At 36.8% G+C, this 14,796-nt stretch overlaps 1 pseudogene across 1 annotated transcript; it reads right to left on the bottom strand.

Moving 5' to 3' along the window:
• Positions 1–567: 567 nt before the first annotated feature.
• On the bottom strand, positions 568–3,262 carry LOC149004677 (pentatricopeptide repeat-containing protein At2g20710, mitochondrial-like; annotated as a pseudogene). Its single transcript, XR_016169952.1, has 2 exons — positions 2,909–3,262; positions 568–2,137 (listed from the first exon to the last, which is right to left on the bottom strand). The product of XR_016169952.1 is annotated as a pentatricopeptide repeat-containing protein At2g20710, mitochondrial-like (transcript).
• Positions 3,263–14,796: the final 11,534 nt, after the last annotated feature.

The raw sequence follows: 14,796 nt of genomic DNA on the forward strand, positions 1-14,796 counted from the left end.
CCCCTATGTGTATATACACCTTTGACAATTGGGGCTTCTCACAGCATCTTTGGTAACAAACCAGAAGAGAGTAAAAAAAAAAAAAACCCACATATTTGGAGAAAACAGAAAGAAAACAAAATTCTCACTAAGGACAATAAACATTCCTGAGATAATGAAACAAGACTCTGAGATATTAATTTCCTAAATAATTTTTGTCCTTTGATGTGAACTACATGCTAACAAAGTACTAAGAGGCACTTAGATTTGTAATTTTTTTATTTGACAAACTTAATTAATTTCATTAAGATACAGAGCAACAAAGATATGTACAGTAACCCAGACAAGCATAACCATATGAGAAGCAAAAACTACAAGAAGAATGGAACAAGGACCCAGATACAATGAAATAACTAACCAGCAAGACCCCGACTTAGCTTAATAAGACATTACCACTTGAACTAAGAGGTCCATCTTTTCTAACCAGAGGGAAGTATCTCTATGTGACCCCTTCGTCAGAAGAGAGCCATTCAATACTTGTGCTTAATTCAACAGTGAATGAATCACAGTAACCAAGAAACACCTGAATTATAGAGGAAACCAAATCAATCTTGAACAACTTTCATAACAGAAATGAATGTCTAAGAATAGAAGGAAAACAAATAAAATAAATTAAAATAAAAAAAGAAAGAAGCAAAAACCAAAACCACTAAATCCAGCAGTCAATGCAGATAAGCAGTTTTGCACGCACTGTCCATATGAACAGCAACTTGCCCTCCCTCCCTCCTCATTGGTCTCCTTCATGCTTCAATTTACATCTTTGTAACAATTTGTAAATTCTATCAAAGGTCAATTGGTGGCAGTCGAAGTGGTGGCATCATAATCATTGGTCAATATTGAGCTCTAAGATACCTTACGTCATACATCAGCTGCAACTTTGCAACATCATTTTGGGGATTCCCTGCCTTCATTATCTCCAAAAGATCCCTTTATGATCAGATGAAGTTTGTCGGATTCCAGTTGTCCATCTTCAACATATTTCTGCAACTCATCACAAACATTGGAGGGTAAGGTACCTTGGGTCCTAAGTAACCCAATGAAATCCTCTGCCCCTTTTGTATTTCCTTGTGCTTTCAAATATTCCAGGCAAGCAACCAATGTGGAACAATTTGGCTTCCACCCTGGTTTACTTGCCATGATTGCCTTTTCCATTGTCTCCAATGCTTTTGGCATCTGATTATCCAGAAGATAGCCAGTTGCCAAACAGTCCCATGTACTTGGGTGAGGTTTCTTCTCCTTCTCCGTCGCCTTATTTATAAAGTCTTCGGCCTTCCCCCAAAGACATCTCTTGCAGTATGCAGCCAGTAACAAGTTTGGAACACGGAAATCATTCACAGTACCACTAGATTCCCACTCTGCTATGATCTTCTCGGCATCTTCAATGTCATCCAACTTCAGCAGTGAATCAATCATGGACAAGAATGTTGAGTTATAGACCTTTTCTGATGTTTTATGTTGATTCCATATTCGATACACTTCATCCTTCTTTCCTATTTTAGCGTACAGAGTGAGGAAGAAATTAACTGCAGGCCTACGTTTTTTACCAGTTACCACTTCCTCTGATTTCTTCAGCATTCAATGCCTTGTCTATAAACCCAGCTTTTATGTACCCATTTGCAGCAATACCATAAGCATTCCAATCCATAGTTACCTTAGGATCTGCTTCCATCCTCTCTAGAATTTTCTCCATTCCTTCAATGTCATGAGTGGCTACAAATGAACCTAGCAAGATGCTGATCGTGTACTTGTCTGGAAGGATGCCCTTTTGTTCCATTTCTTGAAACAGGAAATTTAGCTTTTCCTGCTGTCTCAATTGATGGTATAGATTCATCAATACATTGTAAGATGTTGAAGACATTGCAAACCCCAACTCCCTCATATTCTGCATGTGAGCCTCTGCTTTCTCCACGGATTTATGATATGTGTAGCAGTTCAGAAGAGCACCATATGTTGAGGAGATTCTTAAATGTTTTGGAATGTTATTAAAATACTCTTCCGCTTTTTCTACGCCGTGAACTCTTGCAATCAAATCCAGCCTAACAGCAATGTCAGATGTTGATAGGTCCAAGTACCTACGATCGCTCATCCACTGAGACACCTAAAAGATGAGCTAGAAACAACGTTAGGTGATATAAAGATTTCAGGGAATTCTTAGTATTTATTATTATCATAACTGAGTGAATTAAGCATATAAAAGTAGCTGCAAGATGATCTTTTACCACATATCTTTCGTTGACATTGAATACTTATGAGTAACGGAACAAAATGGTATGTCCAACCAGAAACTACCAAGGAATTAATCAGGGAATGTGGAGTCAATACAAGTTTGGCTGCAAAATTCTGTATTAAGAATAAAATGTTCTCCTACAATCTGAAGGGGAAATAAATGTGAAAACCTACATCGTGAAGCAGCTGAGGAGCTAATACTTAATAATTTCAATAATTAACTTGTCTTCTACCTGAAAAGTGGGTTGCTGCAGAAAGGAAAAGAGGGGTGCTTCAGCCACAAAGCCATGCATGTTAACCTGAAGCATTATTATGGTGACTGCCTCCATATGCATAGCCAATAATACATATGGATAATAATGTTCATCGTGGGTTTTATTCCATCAGGTTGGTTTTAAATTTTTACCTGCTTCAGCTTCACTATTTCCATTTTCAGGGTAAAAGAAGATTTAAAAGAAGACATGACTGATTAGTTCCTTGCTGAAATCCAAATAATTATTTAATACAGAGAAGACAATGCTAGAACTGATCAGAGATTGTGCCCATTGCAAAACAAACCCTAAAGCTGCGACTTGATTGAGTAAAAAATTATGGGGGGAAAATACAGAAAATAACTATGGAAACAAGAAGCAGAAAGTAGTACCTGGAGAGCATGGTTGTATCGTCTGTATTCTCTCAGGCTCTTAATCATCGATTGAAGTTCTCTTTTGCTGACAGCTTCTCCTTCTTCAATCCATTGATCGAGAAATGGAACTATTGAAGCATTAAAATCTCCCACTCCCACCGGAGAAATCCTCTTGAACAGCCTTACGGCTGAAGTAGACCTTGAAGTATAGGGATTAAGGGTTTCTGTTGAGTAGAACAGGATCCTAAAAGCTCTGGACTGCGAGTGAAACTTGTACATTCTTGAGCAAACACGATTCATCTGACCTTCTGTGCTGGGAACCAACGGGGGGAAGGGTTCGGGGGCAGAACGAGAGACAGGGATTTTGTAGCGTTGCAGAGGACAAATGGGGAGAAGACGTTGATTTTAGTGTCCAAGGGCTTAAGCTTTAAATGGACTCTTGCACCGGCCCATTACCTGTTGGGCTAGGCCTTGGAGCTTGGGCTCAACATCTACCCCCATATAGATAACGGCGGAAATTAGATTTTGGTTATTTTTGTGCTAGAGCTTAATTATCACTCACATGCACAAGTGGTTCTATATGAAGACTAAAATCATAACATCACTTCATACTATTAAGCTTATTCTAATCGGCCATTTCGTTTTGTTTTAGGGGTATCTAAATCCGTCCGATTACTAATTGGATGCAGATATGGTAATACCACTTTCCTACCACTTATTATTTGTCTGATAAGATTATCCGATTAAGTTACTTATTTGTATTTATTTTTCTTATGTTTATAAATTTTTTACTTGAGATATGTGATATTTTTCTGAATTTTCTACTAAAATAATTACCAAAATTATTAAATTCGTAAATTTCATACTTAGCCCTCACAAATAAAACGATAAATGTCAATAGGTAGTAGAAAACTTGTATTCAATCTGTATTCATACCTATTTAGAATAATCTACTTAAGAAAACTGCTATCCGACCATCATCCGAATTCAACTTCGTTTGAAAACCGATAGGATGTTTATCCAAATTCATCCGAATATAATAAGACGTAGATATGGTATTATCACTATTTGATTTACATCCCTACATGTAAAGGAACATAGCCATTCCCTCCAACTCGAAATTAAGAGGGTTGTCCAAGCTAGGAGAGCAAGTTAAACACCTGAATCACAATTCTTCTTTAATTAAAACCCAATATTGTATTAAGCAAATCACATTTACATCTCCTGTATTTGCAAACAATTATGTTTATACCCCTATAACTTATTTTATTATGTTTACATTCTTTATGTTTGGATTATATAACAACCATACCTTTGCTATTAGAATAACAAGGTTAAATAATGAGTCAGCGTACTATAATTTGAAAATTTTTCAATATCACTCTTCTTTAAAAAAATCAAAATAAATAAAAGACTGAAACCACTGCAGCTATGCTTTGAGTCAAGTCTAAAGTTCCATATTTTTCATGTAGAAGATGCTCACAATCACCCAAGCTATTGATTGTAATTTTTTATTATTAAAATTTTTAAATCTTGTACCTAAAAAAACATTTTTCCAAGGATTTTTCTAAAAAGCCGCTTCAGCCTATAAATTAATCGACTTTTTATGTATAATTTTGTCTGTTTTTCATTTTTTTCTAAAACTTACATTAAGAATCACTACGGGTAAATATATATGTTTATATTTAAAAGAGTTTTTACATTAAGAATCACTACGGGTAAATATATATGTTTATATTTAAAAGAGTTTTTACACGGTGTTAGAAATAACGGATGCACAACTACGAATAAAGAAGAATCAAAGCAAAATATAGAAGAGAGATTTAACGTGGTTCAGTAAAATCCTGTCTACGTCCACCAGAGAGAAAAAGAAGTTTCACTATTTTAGAAAACCTCACACCCACAAAGTAATACCCTTTGCTTCCTTTTTTTTTTTTTTTTTTTTTGGTTCTCTAATATAGGGAAACCTAAAACACTAAACCAATATAATTATAATTTTAACTCAGTACTAGTAATTGACCCAAACCCTGTTTCAATTACAAATACAATTAAAACTATAATTATATGGACCCACATAATACAAGACACCAAAACCCAACAATCTCCACCTTGGCTTGAATTCTGCAAACCACCTTGAAGAAAAAACCGTTGATGATGTCTCTCTGCAATCCTCATCTCTGTGTATCCACCACACCTTACCGCATGGCCAACATCCCCTCCAGGGATGCTTTTGTTACCGCCATCACTAAACTAGCATGGCACACATCCCCCACCACACCTGGGGTGTCCCGTACAGCTCATCACCGCTATACGACGTGACGTGGCTCCATCACTCCTTTTGTCACAGCCGGCTCTGAGAGATCACTACTACTCATCAAATCCAATGCGAAAGTCACTCGCTTCTTTTCAGATTTGCTCTTGTTTTGCGCTTGAACAACCTGCAAATTATGTCTACCTATAGCTCTTACCAAAGTGTCAACTGGAGCTCCACATGTTTCAATACTCTCTTCAAGCCTGTACAACTTACTAACCATCTTTCCCCGCATCACAACCATGGATCCCTTGAAACCTTGAGAACTCCACCTTCAGATGACCATCTAAAACCTTTAAATCTAGAGTACTCAATGAAATCAGATTCTTCTTTAGATCTAGCACATGTCTAACCCCAGTCAAAGTTCGCGCAATCCCATCAAACATGAAAATTTGCATAGTCTCAACTTCGACAACCCTGCTTTCCACATTATTTACCATCTTAACAATATCACATTCACATGCATGATATGTAGCAAACTGATTCCTGATTAAACACATGTGAAAAGAACACCCAGAGTCTAAAATCCAAACTGAAGTATCCAAACCTGATGATGAAGTCAGAAAGACATCATCTCCTCCATCATCGCTCCATAAGACAGCAATAGATGATTTATCACTCTCCCCGTCTTTCCTTTTCCTATCCTCCTTAAGCCTTGGACAATCTTTCTTTATATGACCTTCCTCTTTGCAATAGTAACAAGCTACTTTGCGACCAGCAGACTTTGAGCGACCCCTTGACTTGCTAGGCCCCTCCATTCTCTCATTTGATCTTCCTCTGCTATGACCACCCCTTACAACCAAGGCACTACTTTCATCTAACTCCCTATCACCGCTATTTTTCCGCTGTGTTTCATTCCTTAGCAATGCAGTAATAACATCGTCAAGTTTCAAAGTGTCTTTACCAAAAAGTAATGTGGTCACAATGTGATCAAATGACTGAGACAATGATGCCAACAAGAGTAACGCTTTGTCTTCCTCCTTGATCTCCTCATCAAGAGCCGACAACTCCGTCAAAATCCTGTTGAACTCATCAAGGTGCTTGTCAAAATTTGCTCCCTCTGACAATCAAATGCCATATAACTGTTTCTTTAAAAATAATCGATTTGTCAACGACTTGGACTTGTACCTACTCTCCATTTTTGCCCAAACTTCCTCTGGATCCGCCAGCCCGATGACTTCACGAAGAAAATTATCCGCAAGATACAACTAGATCATACTATTTGCTAGATCCCTCAATTCTTGCCAATTGTCTTCTTTCATCGCCTCTGGCTTTTCTGATTTTTTTCTGAGAGCCTTAACAGTCCCTTCCGGCGTAAGGATGTTCTTCACCCGTTGTTGCCATAAGGTGAAATCTTTATGACCATTATAAAGTTCTATGGAGAAATTAGAACTCTTCAACACCATCTGATTTGTGCCCTTCATACCCGTCACAACCCAAAATACCTGTTCGTTAATCTCCGTACAAACTCACAAAATCAATATCAACGGAGCAACATCTCCTCGATCCGTCGCTTCCACTGAGTCCGGAACTCCCAAAAACCTTATGAACACTTAACTTCGTACAAAATACATTCACACAAAATACTGTGGAAACAACTTGTATGATACTAATTCGATAATAAAAAACAAAAAAAAAAAATCTTCTCATTTTTTCGTCTTTTTCCTCTCTCTTACGTTCCACCTCTCAACAGTTTTCAACTTTTTTTTTTTTTTCAAAGCAATGTCATTGCATAAAAAAAAGATTAAAAAAAAACTTGAAGCTCCTTTTCTTCCTCACGGTCAGCACTTTCCTTGACCGCTCAACCTTTTTTTCTTTTAACCAATGATCTTAAACAAGATCGTCTTTTTTTTTCTTTCACCGATCCAATTCGATCAAAGCACAAGAAAAAAAATTCACGATTCTAGTCGTACCTTCGATCAATCCGTCAAACCCTTCCCTATTCTCTTGGCACCTATCCTCTCCTTTCTGGATCTTCGCACACCTCTGGTAACAATCCACCGAACCTTGCTCTGATACCACTTGTTAGGGATAACGGATGCACAACCACGAACAGAGAAGAACCAAAGCAAAACACACAAGAGAGATTTAACGTGGTTCAACAAAACCCTGCCTACGTCCGCTAGAGAGAAAAAGAAGTTTCACTATTTCAGAAAACCTCACACCCACAAAGTATTACATTTTGCTTTCTTCTTCTTCTTCTTCTTCTTCTTCTTTTTTCTTTACTTTTTTTTCCCCCAATATAATTACAATTTTAACCCAGTACTAGTAATTGACCCAAACCCTGTTTCAATTGCAAATACAACTAAAACTATAATTGCATGGATCCATAGAATACAAGACACCCAAACCCAACACACGGGGGACCCATTATTATTGGGGGTGAAACTAGTGACCAATAAGGGTGTCAATTGGTATGGTTTCAGTAATTTGGTATGGTTTTAGTACATTGCAACTTTGAATCCTGAAAACCAGAATAATATCGTACCAAATTTACACGGTATGGTACGGTTTCGGTATTAAATCGGGGCGGGAAAATGGTTTAAACATGGTATCTAGAGCGGTACAATTTTAAGACGAACGAACCCATGCCACTTTTGTTATTAGTTCATTAAGATCCTAATAAAATTGCGATCAAAAAATCGATAGAATCTGATATTAACGAGACAAAACAAGTAAATCTAATTAACAAAGACAAAGAAAATAAATCTAATTACCAGAAACTTAGAAATGTAAATCTCTTCAAGCTCCGACAGAAGCATGAAAAGAAGAATGATCACGTAGACAAATTCTTCCCTTTTTTTCCTTAAGATTAAATCAATAAGCAACAAAACAAACTATACCATGTTAATTTAATAATAATTATAAGATAGAATCATCCAAATCCATGCTCAGGATCTTAATTTTAGACAGGTTCTTAGGGCAAAAATAGAATAGACATTTATCAGCAGGGAAGAGTAGTTTTTAGGATTATTTCAAGGTAGGGTAAAGGTAAAGTGTTTCAATTGTAAAATTACATTTATATCCCTTAATTTGGTATAGTACCAATGCAGTACGGTTTCGGTACATACCGACGGTATGAATACCCTAACCGGAACCGCATCGGAGAAATTCGATTTCGGTGACGTACCGTATCTAGTTTTGAACAGTGTGGTTCGGTACGGTTAAATGGTTTCAGTACGCAATTGACACCCTTAGTGACCACCCACTATTATGTTGTCAATTACATGGCACCCACTTGAAAAATTACAAGTTACCCACAATTAAGTTTTGCTATTAAATAGTGAGTAAAATTATCTAAATGCCCTTACCCTTATTAAAAGTTCAAATTACCTGAATGTCCTCTTGGTAATAAAAATACCCAAATACCCTTAGGTAGGTGAAGGTATTCTCCTTTCGCTCATCGTCTTCTTATCCCTCCCAGAAACTGCCCACCATTGCCACCGGAAACCACCTCACCCCTCCCCCTTGCAAGAATTCACCCACCAGAGATCTGACAAAAATGGCTACCCCATAAAACTAAAATTAAAATGCAGGAAGAATCAACATCTTCTCGACTTTCTCCTCCTCTTTCACAATCCAATCACAGAAACACCCCCAATTTTGATGCTTCAATCACTGTTGCCTATAAGTTCTCTCTCTTGACTCTCACGTCTCAGCTCTCTTCCACTCCCTGCTTCTTCTTGACCTTCTCTGAATTGAATAATTATTTCCCCTCTGCCTTTTTTTATTTAGGAAAACCATTAAATTTACTAGTTTTCTTATACTTCTTCAAATTTATTTATTTTTAGCTTTTTTAGGATTTTTATAAATCTTTTAAGGGTAGGTTTGGTAATGGGCCAAGGAACAGTTTTTGGCATTCTTTCCTTCTTAGAACGCCAAAGAACACAAAAAAGCGTTTGGTAAAATGGGTTGTTCTTTTGTTTTCAGAAAACGTACTGGTTCAATTTTCTTGTTTTAGAAGATTTTTGCAAAACAATTTTAACTTGTTTCGTCGTTCTCAAAAACAAAAACAAGTCAAAGAGGGAAACAATCAACTCAAACTTCATTCACATGCAACTTCTAACTCTTTCCCGCCTTCATAAGATTTTTTTTTTTTTAAGTCTCCATCACCTCAATTGTTCGCAGCACAAATTTTAACAAACAGTTAAAATTGTACTCAAACCACCGTTCTGTAATAAAAATGCTAGAAAACGATTTTTGCAAAAAATGTAGTTCTCAAAAAAGATTGTTACCAAATGTCAAATTGAATGATTCATTATTTCCTTATGCATCTGCTGTGGGAAGCTTGATGTATGCGATGACTTGAATTCATCCAGACATAGCATTTGCAGTTCGCATGATCAGTCGTTTTCAAAGTAATATTGGGAGAATGCATTGGGTTGGTCTGCATGGATAATGAAATATCTTAAGCGAACAAAAGGCTTTTGATTTGCTTGTCATTCTGATAAGCTTGACCTCATTGGATATTTAGATTTTGATTAACGAGGGTGTGTTGATAGCAGAAAATCTACTTCTGGCTATGTGTACACTTTGGGGTGTGTTGCTATTGCTTGGAAAAGTAAGAAAGAAGAATGTGTTGTGTAGTTGACAATGGAAGTAAAATATATTGCTTTAAATGCAGCTACCAAAGAAGATATTTATCTTTGGAAGTTTTTGTCAGAATTATTGATAGTGGATAGTATAAAGAAACCTATTCCACTTTTGTGTGACAATATTCTGCAATTGCCATCACTAAAGATCTAAAGTGTCATTCTCAGGCCAAGCATATAGAAGGTCAATATCATTATATTCGTGATGTGATTATAAAGCAAGAGGTTGTTGTTTAGAGAGTGCCATCTAAAGTCAAACTTGGCTGATGTCTTCACAAAAGGTTTGTCTTTTGGTATATTTGAAAAACATATAATGGATTTGGGATTGTGTTAGGCCAAGTGAGAGATTGTAGGAATTGTGTCGTCCAATACATGTCATTATATTACTTACACATTCATATTGGACATTTGAAAGATTATTTTGATTATATGTGGCATTTATTATTTATGGTGATTTATGTGGTTATTTGGTCCATTGGATTGTTTGGACTAGTTTTATGGATGATCATCCAGTTTGAACCACTTTGTAGTCCTCGACTTGATCGCGCCTATCATAATGTATTATTGCGTAAATATACATTGTTGGACTATGATGGGTTTGAGGGTACAAGTTGAAATTGCTCAGACTATAGGAGATATGAAGACTAGTCTCTCTATGGTTAGTACATTTTGATTATGTGGAGTTCATCCATGTCAAAATTTTTTGTATGTTAAGTGTTGATCTAAGTAACCAGTGCTCCACTGCAAGTGACTTGACAATTACAAAAGTGTATGCGTACCTACAGAGTGCCTTTTGAAAAGATTTATCAATAAAGTGGTTTTGCAAATTTGTTTTTATATATTAGTAAAAACTATCTATTTTCTTCTTCTTTTTACAAAACCAATCTTGTTTTGTTTTATATGATGGCAGTTCTGTAATTTTGTTCCCTAATTCTTTTGGGGGCTTTTTAGTAATTGTCAAGTTAAGCTTTAAAGGCATTCTGAATATGTGCATTAGGGGGCTAGCATCTCACTTAGGGTGGACTTTATGACTGGTCATGTCCACTCTAGAGATATAAATATATCAAGGTCACACAGGCAAAGGGATCTTGATCTTTTAGAAGCTCAAAATACCAAGTGAAGGTATACCAATCCAGTTGGGGTGAGCAACCTCATTGCTTGTGAGATCCTTGGCATCATACATGGTTCATATTGTGGTGATCATCTTCAAGTTTTATTCTTCGTGTTGATTTGCTTCATTGGTGCAAGATCTTCTTTCTTCTTCTATATCAATTCTACAAGGTTGGAATATATCTTCAAAGAGGTATGTTAATTCTATTGTGATTTTATCAAATTGTAATTTAATCTTTTATAGATTAAATAATCTTGATTCTATGTTCTAGCTAGTTTTTCTAATAATTCCAAGGACAATAGAGAAGCGATTTTATCAGAGACAAGCGAGGGAAGTAAGAGTTGTTGCGATAAAGCTTGATTTGAGTGATTTAGGGGCTGTGATCAACGCTTCTCTGCAGCTACAGTGGGATATCTTTGGTCGGATTGATGCCGTAATCAAACACCATTGGCGTTAGAGGGGGGACAGTGGTCGCTGACACGGAGAGGGGTGAGGTGGTTTCCAACAATGGTGAACAGTTTTTGGCAAGGGATAAGAAGAATACGGGTGAAGGGAGAATACCTTCACCCATCTAAAGGTATTTGGATAATTTTACTATCCATAAAGTATTTGGGTAGTTTTACTATCCATAGGGTATTTGGGTAATTTGAATTTTAAATTTTAAATAAGTTAAATAAGGGTAAGGAGCATTTATATAATTTTACCTGACATTTAACAAAAAAACTTAACTATGGATAACTCGTAATTTTTCAAGTGGGTACCATATAGTTTATAGCATAATAGTTGGTGTTACTAGTTTCACCCCAATAGTAGTGGATGCCTTATAATCACCCATGCTTTTGATTATTTTTTAAAAAATTTACATTACAACTTTATGCTAATTATATTTAAATCACCCATAAACATGATGACGTTTGTAATAGACTAAATTTCAGGGATGTAATCATAATTGTTTGCAAACAAAGGGGGTGTAAATATATTTGCTCAATTATAGTACTTGTTATTTATATAATTGTGTAATTATATAAAATTTAATTAAAGGGGTGCAAGTTTGGCCCTGTCGGCCCTTACCTGTCCTGAGCCGATTAGGGATTGGGCTCAAGATTTTGGCCCTAACTAGGGTCAAGGGCAGGCCTGGGATTACTCTTTAGCCCGCCAAGCCCATCCCTACTCCGATCCTGATCCTGATTTTGGCCCTGATCCTAACCCTGATTTTGGCATTAATCCTTACCCTACTTTTGGCCCCAATCTTGAGGTTAATTGTCCTTAATCTTGACCCTAATCCCATCCTTAATTTTTACCCTGATTTTAATATTAACATTGATATAAGTCTTGATTTTGACCTTGAGTAATTTTGATCATATTAGACTATGAGTTCGCTTTTTATATTATTTTTTAGGGTAATTTTTATTTGGATCCCCTGAGGTTTGACCTAAGTCATTTTTAGTTCTCAAAAATATTGACATCTTTCATTTGCCTCTAATCTGGTATCTCAACAAAACTTATCAATGACAGATATGTTTGTGACTAAAATACCATTTTTGTTTTTACTATTACCATTGATTTACTTGTTAACAAGGTTTTGAATAGGATTTTTTTTTGTTGAATAGGGATATTAATTTATCGAACAATTGTGAATGAAAACATACTTAGTTAAGGATAGGGCCAATAAGGGCTAGGGACAGGGCCAAGTATAGAGCCAATCAGGGCTAGTGACAAGGCCAATTATAGAGCCAATCAGGGCTAAGGACAAGGCCAATTATAGAGCCAATCAAGGCCAATTAGGGCCAATCAAGGACAGGGATAGCGCCAGGGCCAACTCGTCCCTACCCGGCCCAATCAGGGACAATTAGGGTGGGAATGGGCTTGGCTTGGCCCTATAGGGTTTAGGGTCGGATAATAATCCTCCTGAATTAGGGTCAAGGCGGTAATGAGCTTAGAATAGAATACATAGGCCAAGTTGCAGCCCTAATTGAATAATTCAATAATCCGCATGTCCCATCTGCCAAGGTGACTAAAGTGGCATTCGTTTATCTAGTTGTTCTATGTATTCCTTCATTCTGCTTAATTAGAAACGAGATTTCCACATACACAAATGATCCTATAGGAAGACTAAAATTCAGTAAATTCACTTCAAAATTTTAATTATTGTTGATGATATTTACATGCTTAAAGCAAATTTTGAGGCACATATTTTTCTATATGTTACACGAGCTGCTTACTTTACAGCAAACTCTTCAGCTAGGTTAGCCCTTTTGGTGAAGCTGCCAATGGATTGGCAGTTAACCAACCCTTGGCTAATGCATATATATAATGCAGATGCTTTGGTTTGTAACAGCCCTTTTGATCTAACAGCTCTACCCAAAAAAATTTCAGTGAGATCACTATATATTTTTAAGCTTACTCTAATCACGCATGTCATGGATTTTGAAACTCTCGCGGAAGGAAGTACAAATAACAGTTCCGATGACCTCAGCCAGCTTATTGGCGACATCAAATAAAACCCTAGGGACACTAGGACTATATATTTGTACATAATGTTAACTTCCAGTCCTGAGTCATTAGAATTTGGTCTAGAAGTTGAAAACAAGCCTTCTTTTGCTGTTAGATTCTTATATTTATAACTAGTGTTGTTCTAATAAGTTGTTATTCCACACTATATTGAAGAATTACATAAAGCACTTCCCTTGAACAAAAAAAATTCATTCTTGAGGATCATGTGTCACACCCCACTTGCCGGTATCGCTCCCGCCCGACAACCCTTGGGTGCTATCCGTCACAGGATCCACGATTGATCATCAATAATAATAAATGCAAGCAATAATAATCAAGAACAAGAGGAAATTCAAATAATTCAAATGAAATGTATTACAAGAGTCCAAATACTCCAAAGGATGAATCCAAATCAAAGCAAAAGAAATAAAATAATATGTTCCAAAAAAATTTGATCGAGTCCAGCAGAAGCAAAAGTTAAAACTAATTCAATTTGATTCTTTTAGATCTCTCGAGGGCATTGGTATTTTTTCGAATTTAGAAAGGTAGGGAGCTATCCAGCTTTCCTCCAAAGACTTCTCAAAATGTCAAGCTATCTGCCTCCTTCTTCCATCAATGGGTGCTATAAGCGCACTCCATGCATCCGCAGATAGCTTCACGACATACATCTCTGTTTCCCATTGACGCCTCCTAGACTTCTTCATAGGATTCGCTCCACTCATACGGAACTTCTCCTGATCCAGCATACCCATCTATATAATATAATGCAACATACAAAAAAAAAGAATGAGTTCTGACGAACTTAGTAAGGAAAACACATCTCACATACATATCGACAATATATCAGGGTAAATACACATATATAAAGAATGGTATGCAAATATATGAATGCAACTAGAATCTAACTATGCAAGTCTCTATATGACGGACATGCTTTAAGATATAACACCAGCCCTCCTCTGGGTAGTTCTAGTCACTCTAATCCCTCATGGACTAGTTACCTCCGTTGGGATCCCAGGCAAGGGCTTCGGTCCTCATCAATCAACCATGGCTAGGGTTTAAGTCCACATTCTCTCACCACGACCATTGGCATGAGTACTGGCACATGTCAGGGTTTCTAATCCAATGCAAGGTCATATAGTGACATACTACATGTAGTCCAGATACTTCCCCTATGGCACCAACCAACTCGGTTCAATATCATTCTCTACCTAGGAATGAGAACCCTCATAGACTGGCTATCTTGTTGTTGGACTCCATTCCCTAACCCTATGGTCATCCGCATATTGTTGGGGTGGATGCTCTAATGACCCCTCACAACTCCTGGCCGCTCCTTGGATGTCCATGAGCCCAAACCCTAACATATGTAACCCTACCAATGAATAATCAACAGTGTACC

Source organism: Hakea prostrata, chromosome 9, assembly GCF_041222555.1.
Source record: "Hakea prostrata isolate BN-2017 chromosome 9, UWA_Hpros_2, whole genome shotgun sequence".
NCBI lineage: Eukaryota > Viridiplantae > Streptophyta > Magnoliopsida > Proteales > Proteaceae > Hakea > Hakea prostrata.